Source organism: Lycorma delicatula, chromosome 3 (assembly GCF_047948215.1).
Source record: "Lycorma delicatula isolate Av1 chromosome 3, ASM4794821v1, whole genome shotgun sequence".
Lineage (NCBI taxonomy): Eukaryota > Metazoa > Arthropoda > Insecta > Hemiptera > Fulgoridae > Lycorma > Lycorma delicatula.
This window is the reverse complement of record NC_134457.1, coordinates 64,739,611-64,754,952: the sequence shown is the minus strand read 5'-3', so window position 1 is coordinate 64,754,952 and position 15,342 is coordinate 64,739,611. Positions and strand designations below refer to the sequence as shown.

The 15,342-nt window shown below is 27.8% G+C and overlaps 1 protein-coding gene across 3 annotated transcripts in view; it reads right to left on the bottom strand.

Moving 5' to 3' along the window:
- The window catches only part of LOC142321657 (uncharacterized), a 361,563-nt gene that overhangs the window by 102,915 nt on the left and 243,306 nt on the right, over positions 1 to 15,342 (bottom strand). The gene's annotated exons all lie outside the window — the stretch shown is intronic.

Sequence of the window (15,342 nt, the reverse complement as noted above, 5' to 3'; positions counted from 1 at the left end):
AATTTTTATTTTGAAATTAGAGCAGAATATTCTAACATTCGGCATTTTATAGGCGATAGCTTAGTAGGATCTCTGCCTTCCATAAGGAATTTTAATCACGAGCTGGTTTGGCCATTATTAATTCGCGAAAAAATGTATCTCCCTCAATGAAAAATATATTAATTATTTTAATTAGTTGTAATTCTGCATTTCCAATGTTTCTAAAACATTTGTTAATTTAAAAAAAAAAAATACCAGTGCAAGGGTGTATTACGGATAGATAGATAATCGATGTTTTTGTGTATTCAGGATGTTTAAGACCAAGTAAATTCATTAATAATTACTGTATACTTTTCAAAGTGTTAAATGTTATAGAAAATAACATATAAATTGAGTTTGTAAATCATTATAAATTATACGCTTATCCGTTTACTAAAATTAATATAAAATGGAAAGACACTATTATTTTAATATACATTTCAGAGAAATTCTTATAAATAAATAGCCTAATATAATTTATTTTAATTTAAACAATCTATATTATATCTTTTCTACATTCAAGATTATTTAGATGTAATAGTGTGTCTTGTGTGGTCGTTTTATTTATCTGAAGGGTTAAGTACATTTATCCATTCATCATGGGTGATAGTTAAAATCTGTTTTCTTATATCCGAATTTTGAAAGCTTTAAATCAGACAAACAGACCTGAAGTAAAATCTATGTATATATTTCTTAACGTCTTATGAGTTGTAGATTCTGATTCAAACCACCTATCAATTTGATATCGTTGTTCTTCAAAACAGCATATATTCTTTAAAATATGGAAATAAAAGTAAGCATATAGCAATTTATTCTGTTGACCTTCAAAAGTTAAACATATTTAGAGTTTATTTTGCTTTAAGAACACGTACAGTAGTTTAAGAAAAAAGTTACTCTATTAGGACTAGTTATTCCATTCTTGTTCGGTGGGCTGTTTTTATATAGAAAAAAATTTATAAGAATTCCAAATTACAAAAGCAGATGCTTTATTTCTGTTAACAAAGACGATTTTTTTTTTTTAAGAGAAACATCACTTAAACGATAAAAACTGTTTATTATCTTGAAAATACCCTCACGATTTCTCTTAAAATTATTTGATTCCTTACTTCTCTTCTTCATACATGGTATTCAGAACTAAGACTCTGATCTTAGTTTTTTTTTTAGATTACTTATGTGTCGTTTATTTATCAAACGAGATCTTTCATTACTTGCCAATCCTTTATGTAAAAGACATTTTCTCTCGGTTATATGGATTTATAAAGAAACTTACGATAAAAAGTTAATTAACTCATACGTGACCTCGACAAACATCATCTGCTTAGCAATCCTCAACGGCTACTTAATTGACGAAGTTAAAACATGCCATAATCCAGTTATGGCTTTTTCCCGATATCGTAGTTTTATACTGACAAAGTGGTGTTATTACTTTTAACTGTCTTTCTTGTATTAATATTTTATTTTTAATAATTTATTTCTTTTAACTATTTTATACTGTTACAATCTATAATTAATGATTATTTTTCACTGTATTTTTCACCCATTAATTTTACATCAATAAAATTTAATAAAAATATAACTCGCCGTGTACGCAGTTACAGTGATAAATTAACAAAATTAAAAATAATCAAACAGTTAAAATAATTTTCTTTTATTGATCATAATTTTATTTTATATAACTCAATAAATAAGTTTCATCCATCAAAACGTCGTTTCAACGATCGAAACAATAAGCCATTTCACGTCCTAAAATAAATAGCATGGTGTAGCACTAGCACTCTCTTTTCCTTTTTTATAATAATTTTCTACAACTTGAAAAAATTCTTTATGAAATATCTTATAATTTATGAACTTGAAGTTCATTAAATATCAATGGGTAAAACATAACACAAAGAGAAAATTTTACTTAAGTATGGGAACATAAATTGTAAAATAAATTTACATAACTGATAAACTATTTTTTGATGAACAATATACTTTTAATAAATATTAAAAATTAAAAATCACGACTGTCCAAAAAAAAAAAATCTTGGGCAGTCGTGTAGTAACAGACATAACAGATATAGTTATAGAAAAGATTTCTATAAAGTTTGAGCAGAAAAATTTTAGTTTTTAGTCGGTTAAATTGGTAATTTTACGTCAGACTATACGTTTTTTACAAATTACAAAAAATTACTTCTCATCTCATCTAAGAAAAAAAAGATTGGTGTCTGCAGTTTGCCTTTACTTTGATAAGTACATGAATAAATAAACCATCCCTCAAAAAGTACATAAACTCTTTTGAGAATTTAATAACCTCTAAATAAAGTAATATGTAAAAACATAAAGAAGGTATTAACAAAAATCTGAAATCAATGAACAGGTTATTTTGTCATTTTTTACTTACGATGAATCTAGAAAAACTCGAAAGTAAAGAAAGGGAATCACAGATGATAAATTTTTCTTACTTATAGGCTAGTGTATTAATTTTCTAACTTACAGCAGATAGTTGAAATTCTGATCCTCAGAAAATTTAGTTGAAAGTTATCGTTTATATTTTAGTTTAAAATAATGTTTTCATGGTGGAAGGGGGAAACAGTAATTTGGTTAAATAATATAAATTATTACATATTTATTATTATTTGTATGCGGTGTACATGAGACCACGTCAATATCATTTCTTTTATGCTCTTTTCTTTGCCTTATTTTCCTTCATTTTTTCGGACTGCACCAAATTTTTTTCATATGTCCCTTTTCTTTCTTCATCCACAATAATCTTTGCATTATAAATAATTTCTCTAAACTTCTTTCTTTGAAAATATTTAATTATTATATTTTATATATAAAGCTGAAAGTTTGTGTTTGTTTGTTTGTTCTAGCATCACGCGAGAATCAACAGACCGGTTGCTTTCAAATTTGCAGGATACGTTTATGTTATCCCAGGGAAGGTTTCAAGCTATGGATCCAAGACCCCAGCCCCTTTGGAAAAAAGGAAGTTGTCAGTTAAAGATATTCATTAAAAAAAAAGGTAATCTTTTAACTTCATTATTATATTTCTGTCACCATGGCAATAGAAATAAGTTGTAAAGATTTCCTGGTTAAAGGTCTGTATACCATAGTTTTGTAATTTTTGTAATCTAGTTTTCGTAACTTTTATAATTTAATTATTTTTGTAATTTAGTTTCGTTTTCAGGTTTTCAAAGTCTGAATACTTTAATCAATTTATCAGTATTATTTTCACAACCATGAGGGTAACGAGTTCTGTGGCAGTCCAGGGAGCAGAACCTTCTGGCTACATAGTAATGGCGAGCGAAGCGAGATGTTGTGGGGGGGGGGCAGGTCAGGCGAACGAAGCGAAGCCCGACCGGCTCGGAGGGTTCCTGGGTCGTCCCCGACCGGCTGGTTATAATATAAAGTATTATAATTATAATAGTTCATGAACACATGTGACCGATCTGTTTCTGTAGTGGGTTATGATACCAATAATATTAGCTAGTGTGCTATGATATTCATTACCTCATAACTGATAGTAAGCCAATGTTGTTTACAATGTTTAATTACTGTTTACAATATTAATCAAGGGAAATCATTAAACAGTCTTGTTAATATTATAAACAGTTTTATCTTATTATATAATATATTGCATATTTATTTTTTCGTCTTTTTTGGATTGAATTTTTAATTTCATTTTTCGCTTTAGTAAAATCTTTTACTTTTTTTACAATTTAAACGTTTCTGTTAATGTTTTTCATTACAATTAATTCTTTGAAATATGCTTGAATTTTATCACAAATGAAAAATTACCCATATTAATTAAAAATAAATACACTTTATGTCGTTATACTGTTGAAAAATTTAAATTTAAAAAAATACGCCTTAATATAAACCATTTACAAATATGTCATAAGGAAGTTCTCAACACAATGAATTAATAGTAAATAAAATATTAGTAAGGATGTTTGTTTATTATTCAAGAGTTTATAAATAGTTGTTCTATGTTTTAAAACGTTAATTAAGGAATATAAGAGATGCTTTCATAGTAATAAAAAACACAGTTATCGCAATCAAATGAGGCAGTACTTTAACAGCTGGGGTATCATAACTTAACATGAAATTAGTTAGTGATCAAAGATTAGAATGTAACGCGTTTATTAAAAACGTCTCTTTAAATTAAGAAAAAAGTTGCGTAATTACAAACATAAGTACTTTTACATCTGATTTATTTATCAAAATATCATGACCTTCTACCAACATAATTACAATAAATTATTATATTTTTAACTTTATAAATAAAAAAAGAAATTTGACGTTTAATTAAAAATATTATAGTATTTCATAATTTGTTAGACTGCCGACTAAAAAAATTCATTCTATGGATAATTCTTATTACGGTAAATATATTTCATACATTTTTTTTTAAATTTTCAACAAAACTCTTCTTCCACAGTGCCCTTATAAATCAATCACTCTCTATATATATATATATATATATATATATATATATATATATATATATATTAACTTCTATATCTATAAAGCAACTTGTTCTGATTGATTGACTGATTCATCAGCAATGGCTACAGATGATAAGTTGATGAAAATTTGTATATATGTTCTTATGATGTAACTTCACAATAAGGAAGGATTATTTGAAAACCTCATTTAAAGGGTTCAAATTGAAAAACAATGAAATTTACTGTTTTTTTTTTGTTTTTTTTTAATTTCTTGGTAACAAGTGAAGATATCAACTTGAATTTATGGTGTGTGCAATTTTCATGTGAATATATAAAAACCAATTTCTAAATTTTTCTAGATACGACCTTGAAAGAACTGAAGCAAAGTAAAAAATTTTAAAAAATGATTGCAAATTTTCCCCATTTGCTATTATAGTAAATGAAATATTCACTAGATTTAGGCTTGAAAATACTCTTCAGATAAATATCTAAAAGACATTTTCGGGTTTTTTTGAATTTCGATTTTCTAAGGGATGCGACGGTGTACGGTACGGCGGTTCAATCAACACAACCGCTGCCTCTGTTACTGATGTGCGACGCGATTGGTTGCAATTGCCTGCGGTTACTTAACTAAAAGACATAAAATAAAAAACAAAGCGTGGTCACCTCCTACTGGTATTTGCCGGGTAACGCTAAGAACCGGGAAAAATACATTTTTACCCGTACGAAGATCGGGTAATCAGCTGTAAGTAATATTTTTAAGTTGGAGGCAGACTATTTTGAAACCCGCATTCTTCCGTTCACTCAAAATTTCCGGTCCTGTACCGATCAGACTTTGCCCAGAAGAAATTACAATACACTGATATTTTTTATAAATTGAACAGACTATAATTTCTGTATATCTTTATTATTCTCACAAGCATAAGTTTAATGAACATAGAGCAGAGTACCCTGGCGAAGAGCACCTCGGCGAATCTAGCTCTGGACCTGCTAAATATCAGCTGACCGCGACTGGGAACGCAAATAACTATATAGCGCGGGTGAAGCCTCGACGGGGATGCTAAAATATATACACACACATATATATATATATATATACATGTGTGTGTGTGTGTGTGTGTAGGAATTGTTATTGTACATTCACGGTACCTAATTAGAATGAATTTTAAACGAAAATGTTTACCTTTTCGCCTATTTTTTGGTAAGGTTCTAATTTAAAATTATAATGACGAATAAAGGATTTTTCTTAATGGTATATTATAATATTTTTGTAGCCTGTGCAGAATAATACATCATTTGATACGACAAGAGGCAAAATAAATAGAAGCGGCAAAAAGAAATTAAGCAAACGCAGTCATTTAAAAAGTTCGAAACATAAAACCGGTAGCCAGAAAATAGGTTATCAACAGAAAGAAATTAAAAAAAAACCCAATCATGATATTTTAGTTGGTTATGACTTAAAATATGAGTAAAGCAATTTCAGTGAGGACGGACCAGTCACTTTGCCATGCAAAGATTCTTGAAAACAAAAATGTTTCAAAAGTTTTTTTTACGAAAGGTTTTGTGAAATTCCGTATTTATCATCTTTACTACCATTTTTATTAATTTTGCTTTATCATTTTTATATTCAAGAGGATCTACGTATTTCTTCTCTGAAAGATGCAAAGAATAATGCCAAATGACTCTTTTGTAGCATAGATTTACATCTATGAGTACAACAATATCATCAAAATCAAAGATGTAAGTTGCATATTCAAAGTAGATTAATATGTTTTTTGTTTAAGTAATTGCACTCCTTAGCTGAAATTTAGCGTCTGATTGGTCGTTTATGGTTTCAGTAGATGATAAAAGCGTACCATCCATTGTAAGTAGCGTAATTATTAATCGTGAATAGTCCTAACATTTTCAGAAAACATCGGTATTATGAGTTTTCTTAAAATGGTTTTGAACGCAAACCTGTAGGATTTACTAACATAAAATTTTCAAAACAATGGTTTGAATTATCCTTGGTAATAGAATCCGTATGCCTGAGATGATCACAGAAATGTAATTTATTTTCACAAAATAAAAGGTTGTATTTCAAAATATTTGTAGTTTAAAAAATGTTCTACCTTTCATTTTACAAAATGTATAATTTCATTCAAGAGTAATTACTACCTAGAATTTTTTCAAAGCGGCTTCAACGCTACTTATTTTTTTCTTAAATTTTTTCAATTGTAGTGTACCAAACATATATTTCGAATAATCTGCTTTTTATAACCTCGTTTTATGTTACCCAAAATGTAATTGATAATCTATTACTATTTAACAACTATTTAATCTTTAACTATTTAACCCAATAATTACGTCGGAAAAACAGAAAAGTTTGAATAGCAAATATTATAATAAAACCTCTTGAGGCAATAGTAATTTTGTTTTAATTTGATTGTACCCTTGCCTCTAATTTTCTCAACATTTTTTACACATTTAACAGAGGAACAATAGATTTTCACGATTATTTTCGTTGATAAATTATTATGAAAATGTTTTTCTAATAAAATTCATACCGGGTTGTGTGAAGTAAAAAAACAAAAAAAACAAAACGGACACTGATTCTTTAACGTCTGCGCTTCAACTGAACGAAATAGAATCTGCTTCGTATGGATATCATTCGTCTGATATCATTTGTTAGGATGACACGTTATTTCAACGTATCACTTTAGTATAACAATGATAGAGTCATATGGTACGGGTCTCTATTTCCATTGTTATTGACGCATTACTAAATTTTAGTGAATTCATTTAAACTGCATTAGCTTACGCGTATGCCTGATTATAATATATTACAATGTGTCATATGACTCATATTGAAGAATAAATGTGAATCTTATGTAATAGCAAAATTTCAGTAATGGTTTAATCTTTTTTGAGATTTCAATTAATTAAAAAAAATATTAAATAAAATAAAAAATAAATAAATCAATAAATAAACGGTAATTTTAAGTGATGCAGTGCTTCACTTGCGTAAACTAATGAGCTAGTTCTTACTTGAAATGTAGATCTGCATATATTTCCACTTAATACAGAAGGATGACAAAATTTCATTAAAAAGCAATCTAATTTCTGCACGTGTGTGTGTGTGTGTGTGTGTGTGTGTGTGTGTGTGTGTGTGTGTGTCTATGTTTTAAAATCATGAATAAGTAAGTCTTTAGTTTGTAAAACTATCAAGCCACGTTTTTGTTGTCGAATAAACTATTTTTCTTCCTTAATCTCTGAACCCTTAATGTACTGTCTGACGTTAAAAACAAAAACCATTTCAGTTTCTCTTGGTAACTAAAATAATCTGTTGGTTTTCACAAATTTTTTGTTTCGTTAGCACAAGAAGAATAATAAAAAACATGTTTATAAATAACGCAGGACGTAGTATGTGCAATTGAGAACAAAAATAGCATACATTTTTTATTCATAACTTTTTGTAAACATGACGGATACCTTATTAGGGAAAAGCATTCAACAATGAAAAAATATTTTTAAATGTTCAACTTTTGTCTCGTAACCGATATTATTTACAAAATTAGATTTAAGGTATAGTGTTTTGGACTATGTTGTTTTTCTAATAACATAATTTAGTTGTCATCTAATACGTTTACTTTCAGTACGATCCGATTCTCGCCAATATTTACGAGTATATATCAATCACCACATTGTTACTTATTCACGAATAATTTTAGGTAAACTATTGACTAACATACTGAATAAGAAGTTTTAAACAATGGGTGTTATTTTATATAAAATTTTAAATTAAAATATTATCAACAACGAAACAATTCTTCGAATTAATTGCGACAGTTAAATTATTTTGAAACATAAATTTTTACTTTAGTCTCTTGTTCGGTAAATGTAAAAATTTATATGTATTTAATGACACGGTTCATTTCAAATAGATTCTTATTGTAATTTGTACATGAGCATTACAAAATATCTAGTAGATAACAAACACGCATTCCATTAATTTTTACACAAAGTCATTTTTCAATATTTCACAATATTAAAATTTAAAAAAATTGATATTTTGCAAAATATTATTTTATAAATAAACAAATAATTTACTAAAGATGATTTTGCAATATTTTATTTTTCTGTTGATACATATTTATACATAAACCGGTCTTAGGCTACTATTACACTCTAATCACATCACCTTAAACATGTTATCTTTATTCATTACTCATAAATTGTTATTTTTATGTAGTCTTTTTAGATTTTATTATTTTTGAATATATTAATAAAGTATTCGATATTAACCAGTAATATTACAGTTTACGTATACGCAATCTTAAATGGTCATTTCGTAAAATAAAAAAAGTGACTTTTATATTTATTCTTGATAAATATGATTATATATTTTATGTTTTTAACATAAAGATATAACAAAAATATATTAAGTACACATATAGTGAACATTTTTATTATGATTTTAACTAATAGTATTCATTTTGTCTATCTTCAGTAGCAATTACAAGAAGCAATGGAAGATATACTTGCGTGACAGATAACGGAAGTAAGTACACGCTATTTGGACGTACATTAGTGCTATACGTTATTTAGTTTGTAGATTACCATATACCTGTGACAGATTTATACACCCATAATTCCGCTTAAGTTTCATTACAAAGAATTTTTAAAAAAAACTTATTCTGTGATAGAAAAAAATACGAAATCGTCCTTTTAATAGACAAAAACAAAGCGTAAGTTATTTATTTATTTAGGTGATAACTAATAATACTTGGCGAACTATATATTTGGCAACGAGTTTGAATCGTAATAATTCGTTCATTAATAACAGTAAGAAATCAAGGATTGTCTTATTTTACTATTCAGTTAGATTTCTATTAATCTGTATCAATTCATTTCATACTTTTTCACCTAAATTCTAAATTATGCACACGTGAAACACAAACGAAAACCCTACTTACGGGTATCTTGGTATTTGCCAAGTAAATACCAAGGTAACATTGGTATTTGCCAAGTTTTGGAGTATTTGTACCAACGATTTTTCAGTTATCAGAAATTTGATATTTTCATATCTATTATCAGCAATATGTCAACCTAATCATATTTTCACCTTATGAAAATAGTTTGATGAGTTTAATGACTATATATGTAGCATATATATATATGCCAGCTAAAATTAGTCATTGTTACAAAGAAATTGAACGAAATTATTCAAAATAAATGCTACATTAATAGCTGCAGGCTGAAAAGTACTGTTATAACAGTTTTAACATTACAACAGCTATAAGAACACATGTTCTTCGTAAATAACTATTGGGCTAGTACTTATAAAACAAGGTCTAATCATTTTCCAATGTTTCATGTCAAATAATTTTCTCGCAAGCGTTTGTACATCTCCCGCTCTGGCGCAACATGCTTAATCATATTTTTATTTAAAAATGTTACTATATCCGCATTTTAATAATATCTGATTTTAATTCAATTCACAAAAACATATGTACAAGTTTTTTCCTAAACCGATCTTGAATTAAGTAGTTATTTATTGAAAAATGGGTGATAACTAAACACCATTGCTTGATAAACGCTTAAATTATGTGGTGGTAATGATAAAAGAGTATTAGTAAGTGTACATTCATCAGAGGGCATTTTAAAAATTTTTTTGCACGCTTAGTAAAATCGAATTACATTAAAAATTAATCAAAAACGAGTCTTATTTTTAATTTTTCTTAAATACTTTTAAGAATAGAATTAAATTGCATAAGCTGCCAGAAAAGTAACTGGAAGTAAAATAAGATTACGAGTGCCTTTTTAATTTTATTATGGAGCCATTTAATACCGACGACGGAACGGAGACGGTATATGCGTCTGGGGTAAGAGATTGTTTGTATGTGTCACCATTTTGCTTAAAAACTACTGACCGATTAATTGGAACCCAACCACCAAAGAACACCGGTATCCACGATCTAGTATTCAAATCCGTGTAAAAATAACTGAATTTACTAGGACTTGAACGCTGGAACTCTCGACTTCTAAATCAGCTGATTTGGGAAGATGCGTTCACCACTAAATCAACCCGGTGGGTTCAGAGCAGGTTCTTAGATTAGTTTTACGGTTATAAGCCGCCAGGGGGTGCTGCAGTAGATATGTTTCTTCAAAAGGGCTTCGTGGGTTTTTTAACATTTCTAATTTTATCACTTGTTAAGCTTGAAACTTATCGGCAAAGATGTAGTATACCAAATGTACTGGTTGACGTCCACTTACAAGTTTCATTACTTTTCGATAAATAATATAGAAATCATACAATAAATACACTTCAAATCTTTATCATTTCTATGCTAACAAGTGTAGGTTATGTAAGTAAATTCAACCGTTTAGATTAAAATAAAAAATAAATTTGTTAAAACCATTTCACATAATACGCATATTTTTTACTTTAATGTATTTCATTACTTGTTTATTTTGTTACTAAATACTCGTACTAATTAGTATCTATGAAGAGAGTCGAGCTAATGCAGCAATTAATTATAAGAGTTGGACGAATTAAGTTATACTTAAGAATTACGGTATTATTTTTTTTTTTTCAATTTTAACGCTTTTATCTTCTTGGCTAACCCAGGGAGTTAATGTCATTAAACGTTAAATTGTCACTACATAAATAACGATGCAGCTAACTTACATGTCACGACTAAAAATATATGTTTCGAATATTTCAATGTCTTCTGGATTGGACACACAACATGGCTTTCCATGTAACGGGGTTCAAAACAAGTGATTGTTTCTATTTTATGGTTTTTACATTAATCCAATTAATCTTTGTATTTTTTTACACGTAGGGCCTTGTTTATTAAGTGTTTGTTTATAAATGTATATGTATTTAAACGAAACATTTTTAATAATCCGATTTAAAGTTAATATATAATTTCTAATGATACCTCTAAAAGGATTATTTGATTTTAAATTTAAAAAACTGTATAATACTGCTGTTCCTAAATTTTTATACCAAAGAAACACTTTATTTCTTTAATATTGTGAAATGAAGATAAAAAGAAAAATTGAATTTTTATCAACATTTTGGTTAAAATTAATCATCAATGGTCTGTAGGTCTACTATTTAATATAAACCGTTATATAACTGTTATCGTGTGCTTAAGAAGTATTTTTTGTTTGTTAAATATTTGAAATAATTTACAAGAGGGTACAGTATTAAACTGAATTATTAAGTCCGCTGATAATGTATCACATTTAAAGCTCAATAAAAAATTATTTACTAATCTGTACATATACTATTAAAAATCAACACATTCATTACGAAGCTTATACACATAACTCGTCTACTGTTTCAATATTTTTTGTATTAATATTTTAATTCAGACAATGTTTACGTATAAAAAACACACCACATACGTGTGTTTTATACAAACGTTTTATGTACACATACACACACACAAACACTTTAAAATTAAACATTAATTTTCTTGGATAAAACATGACATTTTCCAAGTTTTCTAAACAATAAATACTTTTAAAAATAAATTCGGGTTGAATCAATATCATTTTTATTCTGACTTTTAACAGTGACATAAAAAATACATAAGGGAGAGTTTATTTTGATTTTTCCGAATAACTGTAAGATTTATATTTGATAACAATACAAATGTTAGCGACCAAATATATTAGATATGGAGTAAAAAATGATTTACGCGAATTTTGACATTTTAAATGATAAACGTTTATTCAAAACTTCGTTCGTACGTTCTATTCCCTAGAAACCTTTAAAAAAACAAGTCGATGAAAAATTTACATCGGTGACGATAGATTTACGGATATCTCTTTCTTTAAAAATATTTGTTTAGTAGCAGCTTGATACACTTGCATTAAATTACACGAATGTAGTATGAAGAAAAGTTTTTCTATATTTAAAAAAAACACTCACATATGTACAGATATAACTCATTTTTATGATTTATTTATTTTTTGTATGAAATATAATGGATTAAACTGAATTATGATTTAATTAATAAATTTACCTCCCCCCCCCCCCCAAAAGAAGTGCATTCAACATTAAAACAAAGGTAACTCAATACGAAAAATTATTTAAAAAATAAATATTTATTTTAAACTCGCTAAATTTTAGTTCGTAAATAAAACAGTCGTAATATTTAAAAAAATTTAGTTTCTAAAATTTCAGGTTGTCTCGAATTTCTATATTACTTAATGTTAATATTTTTACTTTTTTTTGTTATGCTTTTAATATTTTATAATTTTTTAATTTCTGTTTTTAATTTTAATATTTTAAATTACGAACAAGATTTTCTCCTGCGGATGGTCGAATGACCGAAAGCGCTAGACATAACATAAATTGTTGGTAAGGTTGATTTTAAATTTATTTTTTTTAATTTTCTTGTCATAGCACAGGGAAATAAGTACAGAAGTGGTAAACATATATGCAGGTGAGGAACATAAAACCGAACCCATAATGAAACCGCTACCTAACACTGTTTGTGAAAGACTCATCCAACAAGCGCGACTAGTGGATGTATATGTTACTACTAATTGTTGCTGCCGTTTGTCAGGTGGTTACGTGACGTTTTACAGGTGGTATACGTTTTGTTGCAGTGCAGTATTGTGAGCGCAGTTTGGGTTATGTAAAATGCCTTATTCAATCCATGAAAGGATAGCTATAGTTGAGGCCTATATTCGTTCTGGATCGTTTGAAGAATCACGTCAAGTGTTCGTAGAAAAATTTCCGAATGCCTATATCCCAGCGAAGAGTGGCATATACGATTTATTTAAGAAATAGCTTACAACAGTTTCGGTTTCGAATGCAAAACGAAAAAGGAAACCTTACGTTAGGACTTCACAGGCCATTACCGATATTAAAGGGAGAATTACGGCCGGTCCAAAAAGATCACTACGTAAGTTATTCCAACAATCTAGTGTCAAATACACATCTTGTCGTAATTCAATTACGACAAGATTCATGAACACTTCATGAATTAAAATTGAAACCATACCGCGGAACAACTGTGCAACAACTGAAGGAGACAGAGAAACCAAAACTACTTGATTATTACAACTGGCTTCTCGAATACATTGTTGGTGGACAGATAGACCCGATGTTGTATTTCACATCAGATGAATCATGGTTTCATCTATCCGGCCATTTTATTGGCAGAACATGAACTGAAGGTGAACATTCAACGAGAAATCTACGCAATTGTCAAAAACGTTTTGCGTCAAACGACTTTCAATATGATCAGCCGAGCACAAAAGTGCATCGATGTCGTGTAGTCATTTTGAACAGCTTTTGTAACCATAAGGTAAATAAATGAAACATTTAAATTACGTTTCATGTTTTTTTTTTAATTTAATTTATCCATGTCATTCATAAAATTGCATTCCAACATAACCTACCGATTCTGCAGCGGTTACGTTAAGGGTTCGGTTTTATGTTGCTCACTCTGTACTACTCTAGGAACGAAAAAATGTTAATTAGGAATAATATACTAACAATCGTGTCCTGAATTATTTGAAGTACTTAATTTTTTTTTCAAATAGATCTTCCAATTTCTTAAGTCTCTTATTTTCTAGTTAATTATAAATCTTTCACTTCAATTAATCCTACCTATTTTCAAATTTTTTTCAACATTAACTAGATTTCTACCAGGTTGAAATCCTATTTTTTTTAAAAGCCCTAATTTTTATAACGATTTCATTATTTAAACTAATAATTGCTTCTGAAGTTTTACAACGATCTCTTTTTTGTATTTTTCACTCTATAATATTATTCAGCGGTTGTTAGTTTTATTCTTCATAGATATTTTAGAATTGAATGGAATTGGATAAATATGCAAACACTAGTTTTAAATCACATAATAATCTGTGATTAAACAATAAATAAATAATAAAGTAAAGTAAAATATCTTTAAATTGTACATATTTATTTTCCTTACTATTTTAGATAATTATAATAGGAATTTTCATTTTATAGACAACATTGATCACATGTGTTATCATTTGAAAATATTTGTTGTAAATATTACTACTTCATTTCTCACATTTCCAGTCTTAGTCCAAAAGCATTTTACATTTTTTTTCAATATCAGAATCAATAAAATGAGTTTTATCGGAAATATTTTTGGCATTAATATTTTCGAACTGTAAACTTTATTCAATTTTAAACCCATCAAAGAAATAGCGCGCATTTAGATGTTAATCGATTCATTGAAACTATATTAATACAAAATAAAATTCTAATCGTAAATGCAAACAAACAGTAAATAAAAAGTATTAATAGTTACTTGAAATGACTATCGATTAATTAGAAGTCGAGCTCCCGTATTTTTTTTTTAATATGACTAATTCATCCAATTTCTTTTTTTAAACTTTAATATCATTTCCATATGGTCTTTAACAAAATAATTAATAAGGAAAAAAAAATAAATTAATAATGATCTTTTACAAAATTATTAATATTTTTTAAATTATTATTTCTCTCAAAACACTATTCTTAAAAATAATTATGAAAATTTAAGACTGATTATTACTTAATCATTGACAAGTTTTGTTGTTTTTTTTTGTTTTTTGTTTTAATTTAAAAACATTACATGAAATAGCACTCATTAAACTATTATAGCAAACAAAAAAAAGACTATAATTAAAAAATGTTTTTTCTCATTAAGTGAACCCACCCACTATCTTTTAGTTTTACAATTCAACAAAATCGTATTAATACTAATCAGTTACCTGCAGAAACGTGTATGCTTATATTGTGAAATTAAAAAGATAAAAGTATATGTGATCTTGTATTCGTTTATGTAACTTTAACATTTGGGTTTACAAACCAAAGGAGGATTTTTTTTGGAAGAATAAATCACTGTACAAGCTTTCGAAGCTTCTG